This window comes from Bos grunniens, chromosome 21, assembly GCF_055505025.1.
Source record: "Bos grunniens cultivar Pamir isolate PY7600 chromosome 21, Bosgru_T2T1.0, whole genome shotgun sequence".
Lineage (NCBI taxonomy): Eukaryota > Metazoa > Chordata > Mammalia > Artiodactyla > Bovidae > Bos > Bos grunniens.
Window position 1 is genome coordinate 69,752,121 of NC_141185.1, and position 24,503 is coordinate 69,776,623.

General features: G+C 42.5%; 1 pseudogene; it reads right to left on the reverse strand.

The window, feature by feature from the left end:
* Positions 1-21,724, reverse strand: part of LOC147349943 (uncharacterized) — a 72,827-nt pseudogene extending 51,103 nt beyond the window's left edge.
* Positions 21,725-24,503: the final 2,779 nt, after the last annotated feature.

Below are 24,503 nucleotides of genomic sequence, written 5' to 3' on the forward strand. Positions count from 1 at the left end.
CCACAACTACTGAGGCTTGCACACTCTGGAGGCCATACAACAAAACTGGAGTCTGCGTACCACAGCAAGTGTTCTGGCAAAATATAGTGAAAATCCAACATGTAGCAACTAAGTCTCGACAAAACCAAACTTAAAATTAAAAAAAAGAAATATCGTACTTAAGAGTGTTTAAAATTTTAATATTTTTATAGAAATATTTTTAAATTCTAAGGTGCTCTACAACTTTCAAAAGGTTCATACATGATTTCACCTAATCTCCTATATTCCCATAATAACACTTTTTTCTCCCCCACCCCTATATTACTCTCCCCACCACTATATTTTTTAGATATATAAAATCATGAACTGTGGGAAACACACACACACACAGAAATTGATGTAGTGTGCCATCCTAACATGGGAGCTTGATCCTTGACTTCTTTAGTGATTACTGAGGCTGAACATCTTTAACTTGCTGAAGATTTGTGTGTCTTTGGAGAAACGTTTATTTAACTTCTTTGTGCATGTTCTAAACAGGTTGTTTATGTTCTGTTTTAGGAGTTCTCAATGTTAAAGGTACAAATCCCTTATAAGATGTGATTTTATCACACTAGACTTAATGTTGGGGTTGCTCAGCATGGTCAGTGGTCACTATGGACTTAGCCCCTCTGTGCTCACATTCCCTGTCCTCAAAGAATCATGCATGGTTCACTACAGAGAACCTTCTGAGGGCACTTCTGTACACTAGAAACTGGCAAAGGCCAAATGCAAGCAGAAGACACAGAAAAGGAAACCTGCCTCTAGGGTGCTCCACAAATTGCCAAAGCTCTAAATTCTCTGCTACTTGGGATTTTGAAAAATGCTTCTTAATATGTAAATGGAGAGAGGAGGCCCACTGAGGGTATTTTGCATCCATTGGAAAAGTAACTTGGATCCCTTCCTCACAAAACACCACCAAAGCAATTAAGACACATACTAAGAACCAGCACTTGAAAGGAAAACTTGACAAATTTTACAAAAATTTTTGATGAGTGAATATCTTTCTTTTTAATTGAGGTATTATGGATTTTTAAAGATTTGTTAGTTTAAGGTGTATAGCAAAGTGATTCAGGGATTGAATGTCTCAGGTGCTTCCATGGACAAAATTCACTACATTTTAGAGGCCCCTGGGATATGTCCTCTACTCAGAACAGGTAATAATCCTGAAAACACAGAGCAGCATGTGGTGGTGCTCGTGGGTATTTTTTGATGGAATCAATTATTCTAACATGACACACAGAAGAAGCCTAGATGCTAGGAGGGGTATCTCCAAACCTATTTTCAAACAGGAGGCTTTGCTCCGTTGAATATGGTAGCGTGAAACTGCACTTAGGAAGGGAAGAGGTGTGTCATGAATATTTTGTCTGCAGAGAACAAAGCAGTGTGTAGAGATGATATGCAAGCTCATCCCAGGACACTGTGCACATGGACACACTCACTGGATACTCAGCCATGTTCTAGGGGCATCGCACTGTCTCCACCCTTGATATATGGTGAGGCACTCACAGGTGTCCTGGAGAGTATGGTCACACAACCTGGATCTGTCCAATCTGTGTGTTCCATCCTCCCTGGCCACCATGATGGGCTCGGGACTGGAACAGTGACCAATCAGGACACAGGGCCAGGACTCATGCTGGAATCAAGGGGAAGAGGAGCTCTCCTTCTGCTGGAAGGGTTGGGGCCAGCGAGGTCAGTCTATAGCAGTGGGAGGGGCGTGAGGTCGGCCTGGGGCGATTGGTGACCTTCCTGCTCCTGTCAGGGCAGAGGTGCTAGCTTGAGAATGAGGGCACTGCTGAGCCCAGGGGTTGAGAGCTCTGGTTCCTGCTGTGGGCCCGGAGCTCCACCCAAACCTGAGGCAAGCCGTCTGCCTGCAAGTCCTTCTGTTTATCTGTGAGCTTGTTGGAACCACGCTGGGTTTTCAGTCCAGCGGGCTAAGTGGAGACCCTGGAAATGCAAGTGTGTGGGTTTTGGCTGGCTTCAGGGAAGAAATGCCAGATGACACTGAGACTCCTGTGTAATTGGGATTCAGGTGATAGCTCTTTAAAGTGAAGTGAAAAGTCCTTCAGTCGTGTCTGACTCTTTGCGAACCCATAGACTATATGATCCATGGAATTCTGCAGGCAAGAATATGGGAGTGGGCAGCCTTTCCCTTCTCCAGGGGATCTTGCAAACCCAGCAGTCGAACCCAGGTCTCCCGCATTGCAGGCAGAGTCTTTACTGGCAGAGCCACAAAGGAGGCCCAAGAATATTGGACTGGGTAGCCTGTCCCTTCTGCAGTGGACCAGGATTTCTGATACAGAAATCAAACTGAGCTCTCCTGCAATGCAGGAGGACTCTTCACCAGCTGAGGTATCAGGGAAGCCCAGTATCTCCTAAGACCAGCTTCTAATTGGAGGATTACCCTAAAGAGTCTTCACAGGATTAAGGTAGCAACCTGCTAAGGTAGCAATCGATGTCCTTATTCTAGAGGAAAAAACTGGGGCTCTAAGAAGGGGGTAACTCAGCTATAGCAAGGCAGTGTGTACCCAGACAAACCACCCAATTCCTGCTGTTAGAACTCAGGGAGGCCACATGGTGGGGCTTGTCCGTGTGACAGGGGCTAAGGCACCCTGCCCCCACTGGGTGCTGTGGGGACCTGACTTGGTAACTGCTGTCTGGCAGCTCTGAGACTCAGAGAAGCAGTTTGCCCTGAAGAGAGGAAGGGCACCTCCCTTCATCCACCCCACCACACCCTCTGGGTACTCCCACACCCTGTCCCCTTTCTCTTGTTTTGTGAGGAAATTAGAGTCATGCTCATGTGACCACATTGGCTGTCCAATGTTCATAGGCTACCACTGGAGCTGTTACAGGAGAGGCCAAGAGAGTTTGCCGCTGAGTACCTCTCTTTCCTTTGCACCATCGGGGCCCTCCTCCACACTTGCACACCAGAGGCCTTTTCTGAGACATGTAGGGACCCTCGCTCAGTTTGCAACATGTTGTATCCACCACTGTCCTTTCAATTCCTCCTTTGAAACTCAGCTAATGTGCTCCTTTGCATTCATCGTGGCCCCACTGGCTGTCATGGGAGGGACAGAACTGACTGTGAATCCAAAGCTCAGATCTAATAGCTGGGAATCTGTGTATAAAGGACCTGATTATTCATGCAGTAAAGGCTGAAATGGGCTCCAGGGGTCCAGAACTAGGGCTTGGGCCAAAGGGACTCCACAGACATTTTGATGCCTGGGGAGGCTTCTGGCTATAGTGGGTCTGGGGCGAGTTTCTTGAGGTTCTGAAGGCCCACTGTGTGCAGGATCATGGTGCATAGAGAAGAGAAGGTGGCGTCTACCTTGGAGGTGGTAGAAGCTCATGGATGAGCCAGACAGGCAGGCAGGTCCTGAAAGCACCTGAGCTGCTTTCCTGAGGGTGTGATGAGGGGAAGAAGAAGAGACCCAGATCTTCTCCCTCATGTAGTACCCAGGGTAGGTTGTCACGAGACTAAACACTTACACAGTGATGACTATCGCTACTGTCTGCAAAAGGTTTACACTGGCATGTGTCTTCATCTGAGAGATCAGGCCATCTCTAAACTATACTGGCCATGGGCAAGGCCTGTCTACCCTCACATGTTTCTTGTCTTCCTTACTGAACATTCATTTCCAAGAGGGTTTATGAGCCATAGAATATTGGGTTTTCTCTAGCTGTGTCCAATGAGGAACGCTTTTTTTTTCATTGGTGTTGTTGGTTTTCCAGCTCTCTCTTTTGGCTTACTCTCTGAATTTGTTTGTGGAACAGGAAGAGCTCAGCATCTCCCTTCTGACATAGATGTCACATTTACAATAGCAATGCCTACCTGGAAGTTCTGACCACATTTACCAAAAGGGCTTCGTTTTGCAGATGATATCTTGAAAGTACCTACACTGTCCTTTCAGTTACCCAAAGGCTACTTCAAATGAAATAAAAACAAGAATTCTCAAGTTTAGTCTTACAATATGTGGAGAGTCAGAAAAATCCCCTGGAGAAAGGAAAAGCTACCCACTACAGTATTCTGGCTTAGATAATTCCATGGACTGTAAAATCCATGGGATTGCAAAGAGTCTAACAATATTAAGTGACTATAACCTTCACTTTCAGTCAGAAAAAAAAAATCCATTTTTCTGTCATTTCAGTGATTGGCATTGATTGTGGACACCCAAAGAATGGGAAGAAATGGAGAAATAAGAGGACTAAATGTTGTCAGGTGAGGGAGGGAGGAATGGGGAGTGCTTGACATGAATCCAGACTTTGCTGGGAAGTGGGGAGAATAGAATGAGAGGGTCCCAATGCAGACAGTGGTGATGGTTACACAGAATTGTGAAGGCCTTAATATTCCAAAATTGCATCAATTAAAGTAAAATTTATTAACAAAAACTTAACAGAAAAAAATATATAAAGCTATAAAAAAATAAAACATCACAAGAAAGCTACTCACAAACCAGATGAAAATAAGCTCAGGTGAAGGCAACTCAATCTCCCTTGGGTTGGAAGTGAGTTGTTATCATCCACTGGAAGCAGACAGGGATGGAGGCTGCAGAGAGAACCGCTTCCCAGACAAGGTGTTTCCAAAAAGGGCTCTGGGTATCTGTTCAGAGCGGGGGCCTGTTCTACCTGCAGGGGTGTGTCAGTCATCATGGGAGTCGCGGTCTTGGGCAGGAGCCAGGGCAGGCTCTCCCTGCAGAGGTGGTGACTCATCTCCTGACTTGGGTTCTCCTGCCAAAGCCTGAGCAGGTACAGGTGCAGGTGGAGGTGGAAGTTCTTGCTGAGGGGGTGGAACATCAGTGCCTGTGGCTGGGGGTCCTGCAGGCACAGAGGTCTGATATGCCCAGTGTGCTGGCCGGTACCCAGCTGGCCTGGTGTCTTTGGGAAGGGAAGTCTCAGGTCTAGATCTCCTCTCAGTGGATCCCTGGGTCCTGCACCTATAGAAACCACAGCTGTAGGGACAGGACTTGGAAGTGTAGTCTGGCTGTAATTAGAGGCCAGTGCTAGAGCTGTGAGAGAAGAGAAGTTTACCCATTCCAGCCTTTTGATATGTGTATAGGGGGACAGAATTGATGCTTTTGAAGTGTGGTGTTGGAGAAGACTCTTGAGAGTCCCTTGGACTGCAAGGAGATCCAACCAGTCCATCCTGAAGATCAGCCCTAGGATTTCTTTGGAAGGAATGATGCTAAAGCTGAAACTCCAGTACTTTGGCCACCTCATGCGAAGAGTTGACTCATTGGAAAAGACTCTGATGCTGGCAGGGATTGGGGGCAGAAGGAGAAGGGGACGACAGAGGATGAGATGGCTGGATGGCATCACTGACTCGATGGACGTGAGTCTGAGTGAACTCCAGGAGTTGGTGATGGACAGGAAGGCCTGGCGTGCTGCGATTCATGGGGTCGCAAAGAGTCGGACACGACTGAGCTACTGAACTGAACTGAACTGATAGGGGGACAGAAAGCTGCCCAGAGAACCATAAAGAATACCCAGCATAGGATGCACTCTGACTGCAGTGTGAAAGATGGGTGCTGTGAAGCCAGTCTATGCTCCAAGTCCAGCCCCAGCTCTGGGGGATTCCTCCCTGTGTGGTTGAGCACCACCACCGCTCCCCCCCCACCCCCCCCGCTACATACTCATTTGCACAGACCCATCCTCCTCACTTCTGTGCTCTGCTGTGGTGGGTCCCAGGTCCTCCTGCTGCCTCAGAGGCAGGGGTTCTCGGGGCTCTGGGTCGGAGTCCAGTGTGCTGAGCTCCGTGGCAGCCTGAGACTGGGCCCTGGGGTGTGTCCCGGGTGGTTTCTGGGCAGCAGGCCTTCCTCACTTCCTCTTCATTCTCATTTGGGCTGACCCCTCCGTGGGCATGCTCACCTGGAGCCTACACTGGGCTTCACGGGCAGGGGGATGGTGGTCTGACTCCTCCCTCAGGGAGGTGAACAGAGTGTTCCCCTCATCGGCAACATCCAGTGGGAAGCTCTGAAATGACAGTGACCATCAGCAAGCCCTTCTTGGAGTATACTGAGCTGGGCCTGACCAGCATGGCTGTTGCTTCTGCCTGCTCAAACTTGTGCTCCCAGAAGAAACATCTGTGTGCTCAGGTACCCACTCGGGACAAAGGAGAACCCCTCTGAGGGCACGGGATCATCCTGGGCAGCCGGTGCTGCCTGGATTTTCCCCATTCCGCCCAGCCTGCTCTCCCCTGGTGTGTGGACACACCCAGCCCACAGACATCTGACCCACATCAGCCTGGGCTTGCTTGAGGCAGACATACCCTGAGAATCCCCCATCCACACACACAAGGAAATGACTCAGGGTTACCTGGGTGTGATGGGAGAGGGGACCTGGCCCGGCCTGGGGCTCCCACGTTACCTTTCTGTTCCTTCAGGTAAAGGGCCAGAGGCCTTTCGGGGGCGGGGGGTGGGCCTGAGCCAGTGTCGACGGCATTCCCACAGACTCTGCTTGTGCACTCTCCTGAGGCCCCAGAATCTGGGAAGGGGAAAAGAGCAGAACATCTTGGCAGCAAGCAATCTGGCTGGGGGCTGCTCTCCACTGTGAGGCCTGAAGACCCAGGTTCCGGATTCTGTTGGGTTCTGTTGCCAGGAAGTGACATCAATTCCTGGGTTCATTGACGAGGTCCCTTACACAAAGCTCCCCAAGGGAACCTCGGGGTTTCTGACTGTTCACTCACCACCTTAGGCCATGTGCAGGCTCTGTGACACACACACACTGCCCACCCCACAGCTCTGGGAGGACTGGGTGAAGCCAGGACCTGAGACTGAGGACACAGTTCTTTCAGACTGGCTCCTTCTTCTCATCTGTGATGTGGCCCTGGACATGCCATGTGCCCCTCAAGGTTTCCCCAGTCTGTCCATCTGCAGAGTGGGGGTCAATCTCCCATCTACTGCCTAGGTCTGTCAGCCTACAACACCTACATGCTTTTCAACCTGGGGCTGATATCACATGGAGCTTGTGCACTAGGAGTTCCCAAAGGCAGGATGACCTAGCACAGAATGGGGCAGAAACTATCCTGGATGGGCTTTGGCCAAGGAAAAGGCACCCCCTTCCTGCCTATTTTGAGACCCGCCCCCAATGGACAACTGAAAGGAAGACTCGAAAGTCACCTTCTCTTATACCAAAGAGGACCCAACTTTCGGGTCCTTTTTTTCCATTGAGATTCTGAGATTCTTGTTCAAATGCCCCATCTGAGCTTCTGTGAGTGGCTGAGCCTATAATGGCTCCCTGCATTCTTGTATTTTACTCTCATAATCTTGGGTCTTTTCCCCCCTTCTGGGGTGGATGGGCACTGTCTTTGCTTCTAACTTCCAGATAGATTTATAAAAAGTCTGTAAAATCTACTAATTTCCTCTCTTTTGTTCAGTGTCTCTCTCTAGATATGTCTCTTTCTTTTCCTTTCTAAATTCAGTCTTGGTCTTCCTTTTTCTCTTTCTCTCTGTCTCTCCTGTGGATGGATGGATGCCTTTGAATACACATGTATATTGTTAGCTTAGGGTTAAGTTTAGGGATAGTTTAGAGTGAGATAAAGGGTTTAGGTTGGAATTGGTGTTGGGGAATTGGACAAGGGTGGTGTGTTTTTTCTTAGAGACTTGAGTGCTGTTTGTTATTAGTCTATTTTACATATGAACCACTTATAAGGTACATCAGTTGCAAGTAGTCTCTTATGTTCAGTTTACTATCTTTTTGATTTGTGAAAGCTTGATTCCCTGGCGGCTCAGATGGTAAAGCATCTGCCCGCAATGTTGGATCCTGGTTTGATCCCTGGGACAGGAAGATGCCCTGGAGAAGGAAATGGCAACGCACTCCAGTACCCTTGCCTAGAAAATTCCATGGATGGAAGAGCCTGGTGGGCTATAGTCCATGGAGTCACAAAGAGTCAGACACGACTGAGCAACTTCATATTTGTGTTTGGCACAGTCAGATTTGTGTTTTAAACACCTCTAAAATTTGTGCGTGGGTGCAGGAGGGCCAAGAGGAGCTACTCCACGTTCAAGGTCAGGAGGGGCGGCCCTGAAGAGATACCCCTTGTCCAAGGTAGAGGGCAGTGGCTGCACTTTGCTGGAGCAGCCATGAATAGATACCCCATGATCAAAGTAAGAGAAACCCAAGTAAAATGGTAGGTATTGTGAGAGGGCATCAGAGGTGAGACACCCAGAAACCATAATCACAGAAAACTAGCCAATCTGATCACATGGACCATGGCCTTGTCTAATTCAATGAAACTACCAATGCTGTGAGGGGCCACCCTAGATGGATGGGTCATGATGGACAGGTCTGACAGAATGTAGTCCACTGGAGAAGGGAATGGCAAACCACGTCAATATTCTTGCCATGAGAACCCCATGAACAGTATGATAAAGGCAAAATGATAGGATACGAAAAGAGGAAATCCCCAGATCAGTAAATGCCCAATATGTTACTGGAGTTCAGAGGAGAAATAACTCCAGAAATACTGAATGGATGAAGCCAAAGCAAAAACTATCCAGTTGTGGATGTGACTGGTGATGGAAGCAAGGTCCAATGCTGTAAAGAGCAATATTGCAGAGAGAAGGAGCCAAGATGGCAGAGGAGTAGGATGGAGAGAACACTTTCTCCCCCACAAATTCATCAAAAGAGCATTTAAACATCGAGTAAATTCTACAAAACAACTACTGAATGCCGGCAGAGGACATCAGGCACCCAGAAAAACAACCCAACTCTTCGAAAGGAGGTAGGAAAAAGTATAAAAGACAAAAAAAGAGACAAAAGAGGGAGGGATGGGGCTCCGTCCTGGGAAGGGAGTCTTAAAAAGAGAGAAGTTTCCAAACACCAGGAAACCTTCTCACTGCCGAATCTGTGCTGAGCTTTGGAAGCACAGAGGGCAACATAACAGGGAGAAAAAATAAATAAACAATTAAAACTCGCAGATTGCGAGCCCTACAGTAACTCCCCCAGAGGAGAAGCAGCGCAGACGCCTGCACGCGCCATTAGCAAGCGGGGGCTGGGCAGGGAGGCATGGCGCGGGCTGCATCACTCAGAGTAAGAATCTGGCCTGAATACCCTGAGCACTATCTGAGTGAAATAATTTGGGCTAGCAAACCAGACTGTGGGATATCTACCATGCAAAAAGCCAGCCCCAACCTAAGACACCACCAGGCTCGCGCACGGAACAAAGGACTGAACAGAGATAGCCGGCTGCAGACCCTCCCCCTCCGGTGACAGGCAGCCAGAGCCAGAAGGGGGCAATCTCAGCCCCAGAGAGACATTATCTATAAAACTGTAAGCAGGCTTCTTTGCTAACTAAAACTTCTTGGGGGTCTGGACGGTCAACATCTGCCTGAGAAGGTGCGCTGGTTTTACACCCAGATAACCGAGTGGTGGGAAGGCGATAAGTCGTAGCATTGGCACTCGCCAAACACCTCATCACCTGAGCTGCTCGGACCTGGGAAGAGCACAAAACGCAGGCCCAACTGAGTCTGCGCCTCTGAGGACTACCCGAGTGCCTGAACCTGAGCGGCTTGGACCTGGGAGGTGCATGCAGCCCAGGGCCGGCCTCGGATTGTTCCCGGCAGAACAACCTAGAGCCCGAGCAGTGTGGGCAGGGAGGCTACACGCGCCGTGAGCAGGGGCAGACCCAGTGTGGCTGAGGCACTGCGAGCACACACCAGTGTTATTTGTTTGCAGCATCCTTCCCTCCCTCCCCACAGCGTGACTGAACAAGTGAGCCTAAAAAAAAAAAAAAAAAGTTTCCCCCACTGTCCCCTTTGTGTCAGGGCAGTAACCGGACATTGAAGAGACCAGCAGACAGAAGAAGTTATAACAGAGGGAAACGCCTTGGAAGGTACAGGCAATAGATTAAAACCCCGTGGTTACTACGGACTACATAGGAAGGGGCCTATAGATCTTGAGAAATATAAGTCGGACCAAGGAACTAGCCAAAAATGAACTGAACCCACAATACTCACAACAAAACCAGAAAAAGTCCTACATATATTTTTACTATTTTTACAATCATTCTTTCTTTCTCTCTTTTTTTTTTTTAATTTTTAGAAAAAAAAATTGTTTAAGTCCTCTATTGTTCCTTTAATTTTCACTTTTATAACTTATTACTTTGCAAAAAAAAAAAAGACCCTATTTTTTTCTTCTTCAGCAAACTTCATATATATATATTTTATAATTTTTTGACCTTATTTTTTTTTCCTTCTTTTCTTCAACATTGTATTTTTGAAATTCCAAACTCTACTCTAGTTTTTTAATTTTAGCTTTTTGGTATATGTTATCAATTTTGTACCTATAGTTTTTTTTTATAATTTCTTTGACTTTTTTTTTCTGTTTCTTTCTCTTCTTTTTTATATAACATTGTATATCTGAAATTCCAAACTCTACTCTAGATTTTTAATTTATGCTTTTTGGTATTTGATATTAATTTTGTACTTGTATTTTCCTTATAATTTTTGTAACGTTGTTTTTGTTTGTTTGTTTGTTTTCTCTCTTTATGTCTCTTCTTCCTTGTTTTTTAACATTGTATTTTTGAAATTCCAAACTCTACTCTAGATTTTTAATTTTTGCTTTTTGGTATTAGTTATCAATTTTGTACCTGTATTTTCTTTATAATTTTCGCGACCTTGTTTGTTTTTGTTTGTTCATTTTTTCTCTTTCTTTTCCTTCTTCTTTTCTTTAACATCATATTTTTGAAATTCAAAACCCTACTCTAGATTTTTAATTTTTGCTTTTATGTATTTGTTACCAATTTTGTACCTTTAAGAACCCAATCCTCAGGACCCATTTTTCACTAGGGAGCAAGATTAGTGGCTTGACTGCTCTCCCTCTCTTTGGACTCTCCTTTTTCTCCACCAGGTCGCCTGTGTCTCCTCCCTAACCCCTCTCTACTCTACCCAACTCTGTGAGTTTCTCTGTGTTCCAGATGGTGGAGAACACTTAGGGAACTGATTACTGGATGGATCTGTCTCCCTCCTTTTCATTCCCCCCTTTTATCCTTCCGGGCACCTCTGTCTCCTTCCTCCTTCTTCTCTTCTCTGTATAACTCCGTGAACATCTCTGAGTGGTTCAGTTGTGGAGTGCACATAAGGAAGTGACTACTGGCTACCCCACTCTCTCCACTATTGATTCCACCTCATCTCATTTGAGTCACCTCTAACTCCCTCCTCCCTCTTCTCTTCTCCATGTAACGCTGTGAACCTCTCTGAGTGACCCTCACAGTAGAGAAACTTTTCATCTTTAATGTACATGTTTTATCAATGGTGCTGTATAGAAGGAGAAGTTTTGAAACTACTGTAAAAATAAGACCAATAAGTGGAAGCAGGAGGCTTAAATCCAAACCCTGACTCCAGGGAACTCCTGACTCCAAGGAACATTAATAGACAGAAGCTCATCAAACGCCTCCATACCGACACTGAAACCAAGCACCACAAAAGGGCCAACAAGTTCCAGGGCAAGACATACCAAGCAAATTCTCCAGCAACAAAGGAACATAGTCTGAGCTTCAAGATACAAGCTGCCCAAAGTCACCCCAAAACCATAGACATCTCATAACTCATTACTGGACATTTCATTGCACTCCAGAGAGAAGAAATACAGCTCCACCCACCAGAACACCGACACAAACTTCCCTAACGAGGAAACCTTGACAAGCCACCTGTACAAACCCACACACAGTGAGGAAAAGCCACAATAAAGAGAACTCCACAAACTGCCAGAATACAGAAAGGACACCCCAAACTCAGCAATTTAAACAAGATGAAGAGACAGAGGAATATGCAGCAGATAAAGGAACAGGATAAATGCCCACCAAACCAAACAAAAGAGGAAGAGATAGAGAATCTACCTGATAAAAATTCCGAATAATGATAGTGAAATTGATCCAAAATCTCGAAATTAAAACGGAATCACAGATAAATAGCCTGGAGATAAGGACTGAGAAGATGCAAGAAAGGTTTAACAAGGACCTAGAAGAAATAAAAAAGAGTCAATATATAACGAATAATGCAATGAATGAAATTAAAAACACTCTGGAGGCAACAAATAGTAGAATAACAGAGGCAGAAGATAGGATTAGTGAATTAGAAGATAGAATGGTAGAAATAAATGAATCAGAGAGGATAAAAGAAAAACGAATTAAAAGAAATGAGGACAATCTCAGAGACCTCCAGGACAATATTAAATGCTACAACATTCGAATCATAGGGGTTCCAGAAGAAGAAGACAAAAAGAAAGACCATGAGAAAATACTTGAGGAGATAATAGTTGAAAACTTCCCTAAAATGGGGAAGGAAATAATCACCCAAGTTCAAGAAACCCAGAGAGTCCCAAACAGGATAAACCCAAGGCAAAACACCCTAAGACACATATTAATCAAATTAACAAAGATCAAACACGAAGAACAAATATTAAAAGCAGCAAGGGAAAAGCAAAAAATAACACACAAGGGAATTCCCATAAGGATAACAGCTGATCTTTCAATAGAAACTCTTCAAGCCAGGAGGGAATGGCAAGACATACTAAAAGTGATGAAAGAAAATAACCTACAGCCCAGATTATTGTACCCAGCAAGGATTTCATTCAAGTATGAAGGAGAAATCAAAAGCTTTTCAGACAAGCAAAAGCTGAGAGAATTCAGAACCACCAAACCAGCTCTCCAACAAATACTAAAGGATATTCTCTAGACAGGAAACACAAAAACAGTGTATAAATTCGAACCCAAAACAATAGAGTAAATGGCAACTGGATCATACTTATCAGTAATTACCTTAAACGTAAATGGGTTGAATGCCCCAACCAAAAGACAAAGACTGGCTGAATGGATACAAAAACAAGACCCCTACATATGTTGCCTACAAGAGACCCACCTCAAAACAGGGGACACATACAGACTGAAAGTGAAGGGCTGGAAAAAGATTTCCCATGCAGATAGGGACCAAAAGAAAGCAGGAGTAGCAATACTCATATCAGATAAAATAGACTTTAAAACAAAGGCTGTGAAAAGAGACAAAGAAGGTCACTTCATAATGATCAAAGGATCAATCCAAGAAGAAGATATAACAATTATAAATATATATGCACCCAACACGGGAGCACCACAATATGTAAGACAAATGCTAACAAGTATGAAAGGAGAAATTAACAATAACACAATAATAGTGGGAGACTTTAATACCCCACTCACACCTATGGATAGATCAACTAAACAGAAAATTAACAAGGAAACACAAACTTTAAATGATACAATAGACCAGTTAGACTTAATTGATATCTATAGGACATTTCATCCCAAAACAATGAATTTCACCTTTTTCTCAAGCGCACATGGAACCTTCTCCAGGATAGATCATATCCTGGGCCATAAAGCTAGCCTTGGTAAATTCAAAAAAAATAGAAATCATTCCAAGCATCTTTTCTGACCACAATGCAGTAAGATTAGATCTCAATTACAGGAGAAAAACTACTAAAAATTCCAACATATGGAGGCTGAACAACACGCTGCTGAATAACCAATAAATCACAGAAGAAATCAAAAAAGAAATCAAAATTTGCATAGAAACGAATGAAAATGAAAACACAACAACCCAAAACCTATGGGACACGGTAAAAGCAGTCCTAAGGGGAAAGTTCATAGCAATACAGGCACACCTCAAGAAACAAGAAAAAAGTCAAATAAATAACCTAACTCTACACCTAAAGCAACTAGAAAAGGAAGAAATGAAGAACCCCAGGGTTAGTAAAAGGAAAGAAATCTTAAAAATTAGAGCAGAAATAAATGCAAAAGAAACAAAAGAGACCATAGCAAAAATCAACAAAACCAAAAGCTGGTTCTTTGAAAGGATAAATAAAATTGACAAACCATTAGCCAGACTCATCAAGAAACAAAGGGAGAAAAATCAAATCAATAAAATTAGAAATGAAAATGGAGAGATCACAACAGACAACACAGAAATACAAAGGATCATAAGGGACTACTATCAACAATTATATGCCAATAAAATGGACAATGTGGAAGAAATGGACAAATTCTTAGAAAAGTACAACTTTCCAAAACTCGACCAGGAAGAAATAGAAAATCTTAACAGACCCATCACAAGCACGGAAATTGAAACTGTAATCAAAAATCTTCCAGCAAACAAAAGCCCAGGTCCAGACGGCTTCACAGCTGAATTCTACCAAAAATTTAGAGAAGACCTATCCTACTCAAACTCTTCCAGAAATTTGCAGAGGAAGGTAAACTTCCAAACTCATTCTAGGAGGCCACCATCACCCTAATACAAAACCTGACAAAGATCCCACAAAAAAAGAAAACTACAGGCCAATATCACTGATGAACATAGATGCAAAAATCCTTAACAAAATTCTAGCAATCAGAATCCAACAACACATTAAAAAGATCACACACCATGACCAAGTGGGCTTTATCCCAGGGATGCAAGGATTCTTCAATATCCACAAATCAATCAATGTAATACACCACATTAACAAACTGAAAAATAAAAACCATATGATTATCTCAATAGATGCAGAGAAAGCCTTTGACAAAATTCAACATCCATTTATGAAAAAACTCTCCAGAAAGCAGGAATAGGAGGAACATACCTCAACATAATAAAAGCTATATATGACAAACCCACAGCAAACATTATCCTCAATGGTGAAAAACTGAAAGCATTTCCTGTAAAGTCAGGAACAACACAAGGGTGCCCACTTTCACCATTACTATTCAACATAGTTTTGGAAGTTTTGGCCATAGCAATCAGGGCAGGAAAAGAAATAAAATGAATCCAAATTGGAAAAGATAATGTAAAACTCTCACTATTTGCAGATGACATGATCCTCTACATAGAAAACCCTAAAGACTCCACCAGAAAATTACTAGAACTAATCAATGACTATAGTAAAGTTGAAGGATATAAAATCAACACACAGAAATCCCTTGCATTCCTATACACTAATAATGAGAAAACAGAGAGAGAAATTAAGGAAACAATTCCATTCACCATTGCAATGGAAAGAATAAAATACTTTGGAATATATCTACCTAAAGAAACTAAAGACCTGTATATAGAAAACTATAAAACACTGGTGAAAGAAATCAAAGAGGACACTAATAGATGGAGAAATATACCATGTTCATGGATTGGAAGAATCAATATAGTGAAAATGAGTATACTACCCCAAGCAATTCATAGATTCAATGCAATCCCTATCAAGCTACCAACAGTATTCTTCACAGAGCTAGAACAAATAATTTCACAATTTGTATGGAAATACAAAAAACCTTGAATAGCCAAAGTGATCCTGAGAAAGAAGAATGGAACTGGAGGAATCAACCTACCTCACTTCAGGCTCTACTACAAAGCCACAGTTATCAAGACAGTATGGCACTGGCACAAAGACAGAAATATAGATCAATGGAACAAAATAGAAAGCACAGAGTTAAATCCACACACATATGGACACCTTATCTTTGACAAAGGAGGCAAGAATATACAATGGATTAAAGACAATCTCTTTAACAAGTGGTGCTGGGAAATCTGGTCAACCACTTGTAAAAGAATGAAACTAGAACACTTTCTAATGCCATACACAAAAATAAACTCAAAATGGATTAAAGATCTCAACATAAGACCAGAAACTATAAAACTCCTAGAGGAGAACATAGGCAAAACACTCTCTGACATACATCACAGCAGAATCCTCTATGACCCACCTCCCAGAATATTGGAAATAAAAGCAAAAATAAACAAATGGGACCTAATTAACCTTAAAAGCTTCTGCACATCAAAGGAAACTATTAGCAAGGTGAAAAGACAGCCTTCAGAATGGGAGAAAATAATAGCAAATGAAGCGACTGACAAACAACTAATCTCAAAAATATACAAGCAACTCCTACAGCTCAACTCCAGAAAAATAAATGACCCAATCAAAAAATGGGCCAAAGAACTAAATAGACATTTCTCCAAAGAAGACATACACATGGCTAACAAACACATGAAAAGATGCTCAACATCACTCATTATCAGAGAAATGCAAATCAAAACCACTATGAGGTACCATTTCAAACCAGTCAGGATGGCTGCGATCCAAAAGTCTACAAATAATAAATGCTGGAGAGGGTGTGGAGAAAAGGGAACCCTCTTACACTGTTGGTGGGAATGCAAACTAGTACAGCCACTATGGAGAACAGTGTGGAGATTCCTTAAAGAACTGGAAATAGAACTGCCTTATGATCCAGCAATCCCGCTGCTGGGCATACACACTGAGGAAACCAGAAGGGAAAGAGACACGTGTACCCCAATGTTCATCGCAGCACTGTTTATAATAGCCAGGACATGGAAGCAACCTAGATGTCCATCAGCAGGTGAATGGATAAGAAAGCAGTGGTACATATACACAATGGAGTATTACTCAGCCATTAAAAAGAATACATTTGAATCAGTTCTAATGAGGTGGATGAAACTGGAGCCTATTATACAGAGTGAAGTAAGCCAGAAGGAAAAATACCAATACAGTATACTAACGCATATATATGGAATTTAGAAAGAGCTTAACAATAACCCTGTGTACGAGACAGCAAAAGAGACACTGATGTATAGAATAGTCTTATGGACTCTGTGGGAGAGGGAGAGGGTGGGAAGATTTTGGAGAATGGCATTGAAACATGTAAAATATCATGTATGAAACGAGATGCCAGTCCAGGTTCGATGCACGATACTGGATGCTTGGGGTTAGTGCACTGGGATGATCCAGAGGGATGGTATGGGGAGGGAGGAGGGAGGAGGGTTCAGGATGGGGAACACATGTATACCTGTGGTGAATTCATTTTGATATTTGGCAAAACTAATACAATTATGTACAGTTTAAAAATAAAATAAAATAAAAAAAAAGAGCAATATTGCATAGGAACCTGGAATGTTAGGTCCACGAATCAAGGCAAATTGGAAGTGGTCAAACAGGAGATGGCAAGAGTGAACATTGACAGTCTAGGAATCAGCGAACTAAAATGGACTAGAATGGGTGAAGTTAACTCAAATGATCATTTTATCTACTACTGTGGGCAGGAATCTCTTAGACGAAATGGAGTAGCCATCGTGGTCAACAAAAGAATCTGAAATGCAGTACTTGGATGCAATCTCAAAAATGACAGAATAATCTCTGTTCGTTTCCAAGGCAAACCATTTAATATCACGGTAATACAAGCCTATGCCCCCATCAGTAACACTGAAGAAGTTGAAGTTGAATGGTTCTATGAAGACTTTCAAGACCTTTTAGAACTAATACCCCCCCCCCCAAAAAAATGTCCTTTTCATTATAGGGAACTGGAATGCAAAAGTAGGAAGTCAAGAAACACCTGGAGTAACAGGCAAATTTGGCCTTGGAGTATGGAATGAGGCAGGGCAAAGGCTAATAGAGTTTTGCCAAGAGAACGCACTGGTCATAGCAAACACCATCTTCCAACAACACAAGAGAAGACTACACATGGACATCAACAGATGGTCAACACTGAAATTAGACTGATTATATTCTTTTCAGCCAAAGATGGAGAAGCTATATGCAGTCAGCAAAAAGAAAAAAGGGATCTGACTGTGGCTCAGATCATGAGCTCCTTATTGACAAATTTAGACTTAAATAGAAGAAAGTAGGGGAAACCACTAGCCCATTCAGGTATGACCTAAATCAAATCCCTTATGAGTATACAGTGGATGTGAGAAATAGAGTTAAGGGATTAGATCTGATAGAGTGCATGATGAACTAGGGACAGAGGTTCATGACATTGTACAGGAAAGGGATCAAGACATCCCCAAGAAAAAGAAATGTAAAGAAACAAAATGGCTGTCTGAGGAGGCCTTACAAATAGCTGTGAAAAGAAGAGAAGAGAAAAGCAAAGGAGAAAAGCAAAGACATAAGTATCTGAATGCAGACTTCCAAAGAATAGCAAGGAGAGATAAGAAAGCCTTCCTGAGCGATCAATGCAAAGAAATAGAGGAAAACAACAGAATGGGAAAGACTAGAGATCTCTTCAACAAAATTAGAGATACCAAGGGAACACTTCATGCAAAGATGGACTCAATAAAGACAGAAATGGTATGGATCTAACAGAAGCAGAAGATATCAAGAGGTGACAAGAATGCAGAGAAGAACTGTACCAAAAAGATCTTCATAACCCAGATAATCACGATGGTGTTATCACTCACCTAAAGCATACATCCTGGAATGTGAAGCCAAGTGGGCCTTAGAAAGCATCACTATGAACAGGCTAGTGGAGGTGACGTATTTCCAGTGGAGCTCTTTCAAATCCTGAAAGATGATCCTATGAAAGTGATGCACTCAATATGCCATCAAATTTGGAAAACTCAGCAGTGACCACAGCACTGGAAAAGGTCATATTTCATTCCAATCCCAAAGAAAGACAATGTCAAAGAATGGTCACACTACCACACAATTGCACTCATCTCACACGCTAGTAATGTTCAAAATTCTCCAAGTGAGGCTTCAGCAATACATGAACTGTGAAATTCCAAATATTCAAGATGATTTTAGAAAAGGCATAGGAACCAGAGATCAAATTGCCAATATCCGCTGGATCATTGAAAAAGCGAGTTCCAGAAAAACATCTATTTCTGCTTTATCGACTATGCCAAAGCCTTTGACTGTGTGCATCACAATAAACTGTGGGAAATTGTTCAAGGGATTGGAGTACCAGACCTCCTGACCTGCCTCTTGAGAAAACTATATACAGGTCAGGAAGCAACAGTTAGAACTGGACATGGAACAACAGACTGGTTCCAAATAGGGAAAGGAGTACCTCAAGGCTGTATATTGTCACCCTCCTTATTTAACTTCTATGCAGAGTACATCATGAGAAACCCTGGGCTGGAAGAAGCACAAGCTGGAATCAAGATTGCCGGGAGAAATATCAATAACCTCAGATACACAGATGACAACACCCTTATGGCAGAAAGTGAAGAAGAACTAAAGAGCCTCTTGATGAAAGTGAAAGACGAGAGTGAAAAAGTTGACTTAAAGATCAACATTCCGAAAACTAAGATCATGATAGCTGGTCCCACCACGTCATGGCAAATAGATGGGGAATTGTGGAAACAGTGTCAGACTTTATTTTGGGGGGCTCTAAAACCACTGCAGATAGTGAATGCAGCCATTAAATTAAAAGACGCTTACTCCTTGGAAGGAAAGTTATGACCAACCTAGATACCATATTTAAGCAGAGACATTACTTTGCCAACAAAGGTTCGTCTAGTCAAGGCTATGGTTTTTCCGGTGGTCATGTATGGATGTGAGAGTTGGACTGTGAAGAAAGCTGAGTGTCGAAGAATTGATGCTTTTAAACTGTGGTGTTGGAGAAGACTCTCGAGAGTCCCTTGGACTGCAAGGAGGTCCAATCAGTCCATTTTAAAGGCGATCAGTCCTGTGTGTTCATTGAAAGGACTGTTGCTAAAGCTGAAACTCCAATACTTTGGCCACCTCATGTGAGGAGTTGACTCATTGGAAAAGACTGATGCTGGGAGGGATTAAGGGCAGGAGTAGAAGGGGACAACAGAGGATAAGATGGCTGGATGGCATCACCGACTCAATGTACATGAATTTGAGTGAACTCTGGAATTTGGTGATGGACAGGGAGTCCTGGCATGCTGCAATTCATGGGTTTGCAAAGAGTTGGACATGACTGAACGACTGAACGGGACTGAACTGAACTGAAGTGATGCTTCTCTTTTTCATTGCAAAGCTGTTCAGTTGGATGGAAACCCATTGGTGTGCTTTGTTTTCCTGTTTCCCTTATTTGAAAAGAGACCCATTTCTGCCTCTGCCCACCAAATTGAAGGACACTCTGATGTTAAGGAGCCTACGATCTATGCTTATTTCTAGAAATCTCATAACATCAGCCTATGGGTTGATGTGTTTCATGAATATTCAGGTGGTATGAGATTAAAAACCAATAGAATTCTTTGGATATAGCTGTCCAGGTTTTCCATGGACATTTACTGAAGACGCTTTCTTGTTCCCATTTCTATATTCTTCCCTTCCTTGTCACAAATGAGTTGACCATGGATGCTTGGATTTGTTTTTGACAAACTACATTTCTCCAAAGACACACAAATGTCCGACAAGTTTTAGATGCTCAGTCTCACTAATCACTAGGGGAGACAAGCATCACCATCCCTCATTAGGATGGTACACTGCATAAATTGTTCTCTTTTGTGTGTTATTTTTAAGAGTTCATGATTTTTCAGAGATGTAGTTATTTATGGTACTGTGGAAGCATTGGAAACCTGCTGTCAGTATGAATAGATGAGATGAATGATTCTAAAAATAATAGTGTTTAAATATGTATATTTGAGTATTTTATACCTTCATTGATAAAGTGAAAAGTATTTAAACTGAAGTTGATCATTTTTATGGACATTAAAAAAGATATCCATAAAGTTTCACTTTTTACTATCTTCAAAGAAAAAAGATAAAGTTTTGTCTCCTATACTGTTGTTATATGAAGATCAGTCTAAAGGGTTTATTTAAAGCTTTTTCAGATGTAGTCATAGCAGTGAAATGCTGTTAACACTAGAAATGTTTTTTCTATGATAGAAAGGCAATCTGGTCTGTCTTTCCCAATAGCCTTTAATTTTGTGTTTACTACATCATGTTTCTTTTCATTTTTTAAATTGGACAATAATTATTTTACAATCTTGTGTTGGTTTCTGCCATATATCAAGATGTCTCAGCCACAGGTATACATATTTCCCTCTCCTTTTTTAACTCCCTCCCTTCTCCCTGTCCATCCCAGCCCTCCAGGTTGTCACAGAGCAAATTCCACTTGCTTTGGTTTCACATGAGGTAATATATATGTCTCTGTGCTATTCTCTCTATTGGTCCCACACTCTCTTACCCCACTGTGTCAACAAGTCTGTAGTCAGTTCTCTATGTCTGCATCTCCGTCTCTGCCTTACAAATGGGTTCATCAGTAACATCTTTCTAGATTCCATACCCACGCATTAATATACAATATTTGCCTTTCTCTGACTTACATACTTTTTTTGGTGGTGGTACTTTTCTTAATACTTGACCTAATTTGCAATGAAACATAAAAGGATTTCATGGGATGAAAATGGCAACAACTGAGTGTTACATTTTAGCCTAGCACTCCAGGCCCAAGTAAATCTAGGGTAAATTCATTTCTATGACAGCTTCTTTGATCACATTCATTACTTTCCCCTGTTGTCATGTGTACAATTTTCTGTTCCCTATACAATAATTACATGTGTCAAGTATCATCTGTAAGAAGTTGTATAGCAATGAGGAAATATGTTCATAATGTAGACACCACAAACACCCTCCAAAAGGTGTATGTAATAAGAATAAATTTTGTAATGAATTTTACTCCCTGGAAATAAATTTAAAAAATTGAAAAAGTTACATTAATGTGGTTATAGGTAGGTTTTCAGTGAAGGTGGACTAGGCTAACAGCTAGGATCCCATCTTTCCTTAAAATGCAGAATAAATATAAAAGGAACACACAGTCTCTTCAGTAAATGGTGTTGGGAAAACTGGTCATTGACTTTTAGAGATTGGGAAACTGAAATTCATGAAGACTTGCAGGGCACCAGGGCATCGACTGGACCAACCTCTCGCCCTCCTGATGCGGCGGGTGCTCATCCACTTCCCGACGTGCAGCACAGCCATAATCCAGCCCGTAGGGGTGCATCGGGTCATCCAGACATTGCCCGTGAATAGAGGTTCCCAAGGCCAGCCTGGCTCTCAGGGACTGAAACAGCCTGTTGGACTCGAGGTTGGGATGGCAGTTGAGTGTTGCCATATGAATGGGAGTGGAGAATAGAGCAGGCTATGACTGAAGTCCAAGTTTCCACCGTCCTGGTGAGAAATGTATTGTCCTAGACACCGAACATTCATGACATACACTCAATCTGAGGTCTGTGGTTCAGACTTCAGCCTTTCAGGGAGGTCATTCGGGTGACCCTGACTTGAGCAGACACAGCTCTGTGGCCCTGCCATTAGCTGTCATATCCCTTTCAGCAAGAAAGACAGCTGGACTGAAAGACAAGTGAGCTCGGATCACACCCTGGGGAGCGGGTGCACCACGGCTGCCTTTGTGTTCTTTCCATTTTATTCCAGTTTCAAAGTGTCTAGTTAGGAAGTGTGAAGTTGACCCCATTTTTTTTGTGTGTGGTGGAATCCAGACAGGGGCAAGGTAGGAATTTTTCTTAGGATAGGCATGTCTAGAGGCAGCTTTCATCGAGCTTGCATCTTCAAGTAAAAGCCCTTCCATGGACTTCACTTAATGAATACATCTTCAGGAATGACAGAGGTTTGTATATAACTGCTGTTTCACATGTCTACTATCTGTTCTGCCTATCAGAATATTTGGGGGATGGTGCAAATTTGTTGCTTTCATTATTCATTTTGTACCTGCACATGTATTTCAGCTCTTCTCGTATTGTCTGTGACAATAATTTCCTAACAAATTCGGGTTCAGTTCACTTCAGTTACTCAGTTGTGTCCAGCTGTTTATTAACCCATGGACTGCAGAACACCAGACCTCCCAGTCCTTCGCTAACTGCCAGGGATTACTCAAAGTCATCTCCATTGAGTCAGTGATGCTATCCAGCCTCTCATCCTGTTATCCCCTTCTCCTCCCACCATCAGTCTTTCCCAGCAACAGGGTCATTCAAATGAGTCAGTTCTTCTCATCAGGTGGCCAAAGTATTGGAGTTTCAGATTCAGCATCAGTCCTTCCAGTGAATATTCAGGACTGAGTTCCTTTAGGATGGACTGGTTGGATATCTTTGCTGTCCAAGGGACTCTCAAGAACCTTCTCCAACATCACAATTCAAAAGCATCAATTCTTTGGTACTCAGCTTTCTTTACAGTCCAACTCTCACATCCATATATGACAACTGGAAAAACCATTGCTTTGACTAGATGGACATTTGTTGGCAAAGTAATGTCTCTGCTTTTAATATGCTGTTTACCTTGGTAATAAATTTTCTTCCGAGGAGCAAGGGTCTTTTAATTTCCTGGCTGCAGTCACAATCTGCAGTGATTTTAGAGTTCAAAATAATAATGTTTCTCACTGTTTCCACTGTTTCCCTCTCTATATGCCATGCAGTGATGGGACCATATGCCATGATCTTCGTTTTTTTAAATGCTCAGTTTCAAGCCAGCTTTTTCTCTCTCTTTTTTCTTCATCAAGAGGCACTTCAGCTCCTCTTTGCTTTCTGTCATAAGGGTGGTGTCCTCTGCATATTGGAGGTTATTGATATTTCTCTTGGCAATCTTGATTCCAGCTTGTGCTTTATCCAGTCCAGCATATCTCTTGATGTACTTTTCATATTAGTTAAATAAACAGAATCATAATATACAGCCTTGACTTACTCTTTTTCCAATTTGGAACCAGTCTGTAGTTCCATGTCCAGGTCTCACTGTTGTTTCTTGACCTGCATACAGATTTCTCAGGAGGCAGGTCAGGTGCTCTGGTATCCCCATCTCTGGAAGAATTTTAGACAGTTTGTTGTGTTCCACACAGTAAAAGGCTTTGGTGTAGTCAATTAAGCAGAGGTATATGTTTTTCTGAAACTCTTTTGCTTTTCTGATGATCCAAGGGATGCTTGAAATTCGATCTATGGTTCCTCTCCCTTTTTTAAATACAGCTTGAATATCTAGAAGTTCATTGTTCATTTACTTTTGACCTGACTTTGAGAATTTTTAGCATTGAGTTGCTAACGTGTGAGATGAGTGTAATTGTGTGGTAGTTTGAACATTCTTTGGCATTGCCTTTCTTTGGGATTGGAATGAAAACTCACCTTTTCCAGTCCTGTGGCCACTGCTGAGTTTTCCAAATTTGCTGGCATATTGAGTGCAGCCCTTTCAGAGCATCATCTTTTAGAATTTGAAATAGCTCAACTGGAATTCCACCACCTCCACTTGCTTTGTTCATAGTGATGTTTCCTAAGGCTCACCTGACTTCGAATTCCAGCATGTCTGGCTCTAAGTGAGTGATCACACCATGGTGATTATCTGGGGTTGTGAAGATCTTTTTTGCATAATTCTTCTTTGTATTATTGCCACCTCTTTTTAGTATCTTCTACTTCTGTTATGTCAATACAATTTCTGTCTTTAATTGTACCCATCTTGGTATGAAAAGTTCTCTTAGTGTCTCTAATTTTTTTGGAACTATATCTATTCTTTTGTGTTCTTGTTTTCCTCTATTTCTTTTCATTGATCACTGAGGAAGGCTTTCTTATCTCTCCTTGCTATTCTTTGGAACTCTGCATCAAATGGGTATATCTTTATTTTTCTCCTTTGCCTTTTGTTTCTCTTCTTTTCATAGCTTTTTGTAAGGCCTCCTCAGATAGCTAGTTTGCCTTTTTGCATTTCTTTTTCTTGGGGATGATCTTGATCTCTGCTTCCTGTACAATGTCAGCAACTTCTGTCCATAGTTTTTCAGGTACTCTGTCTACCAAATC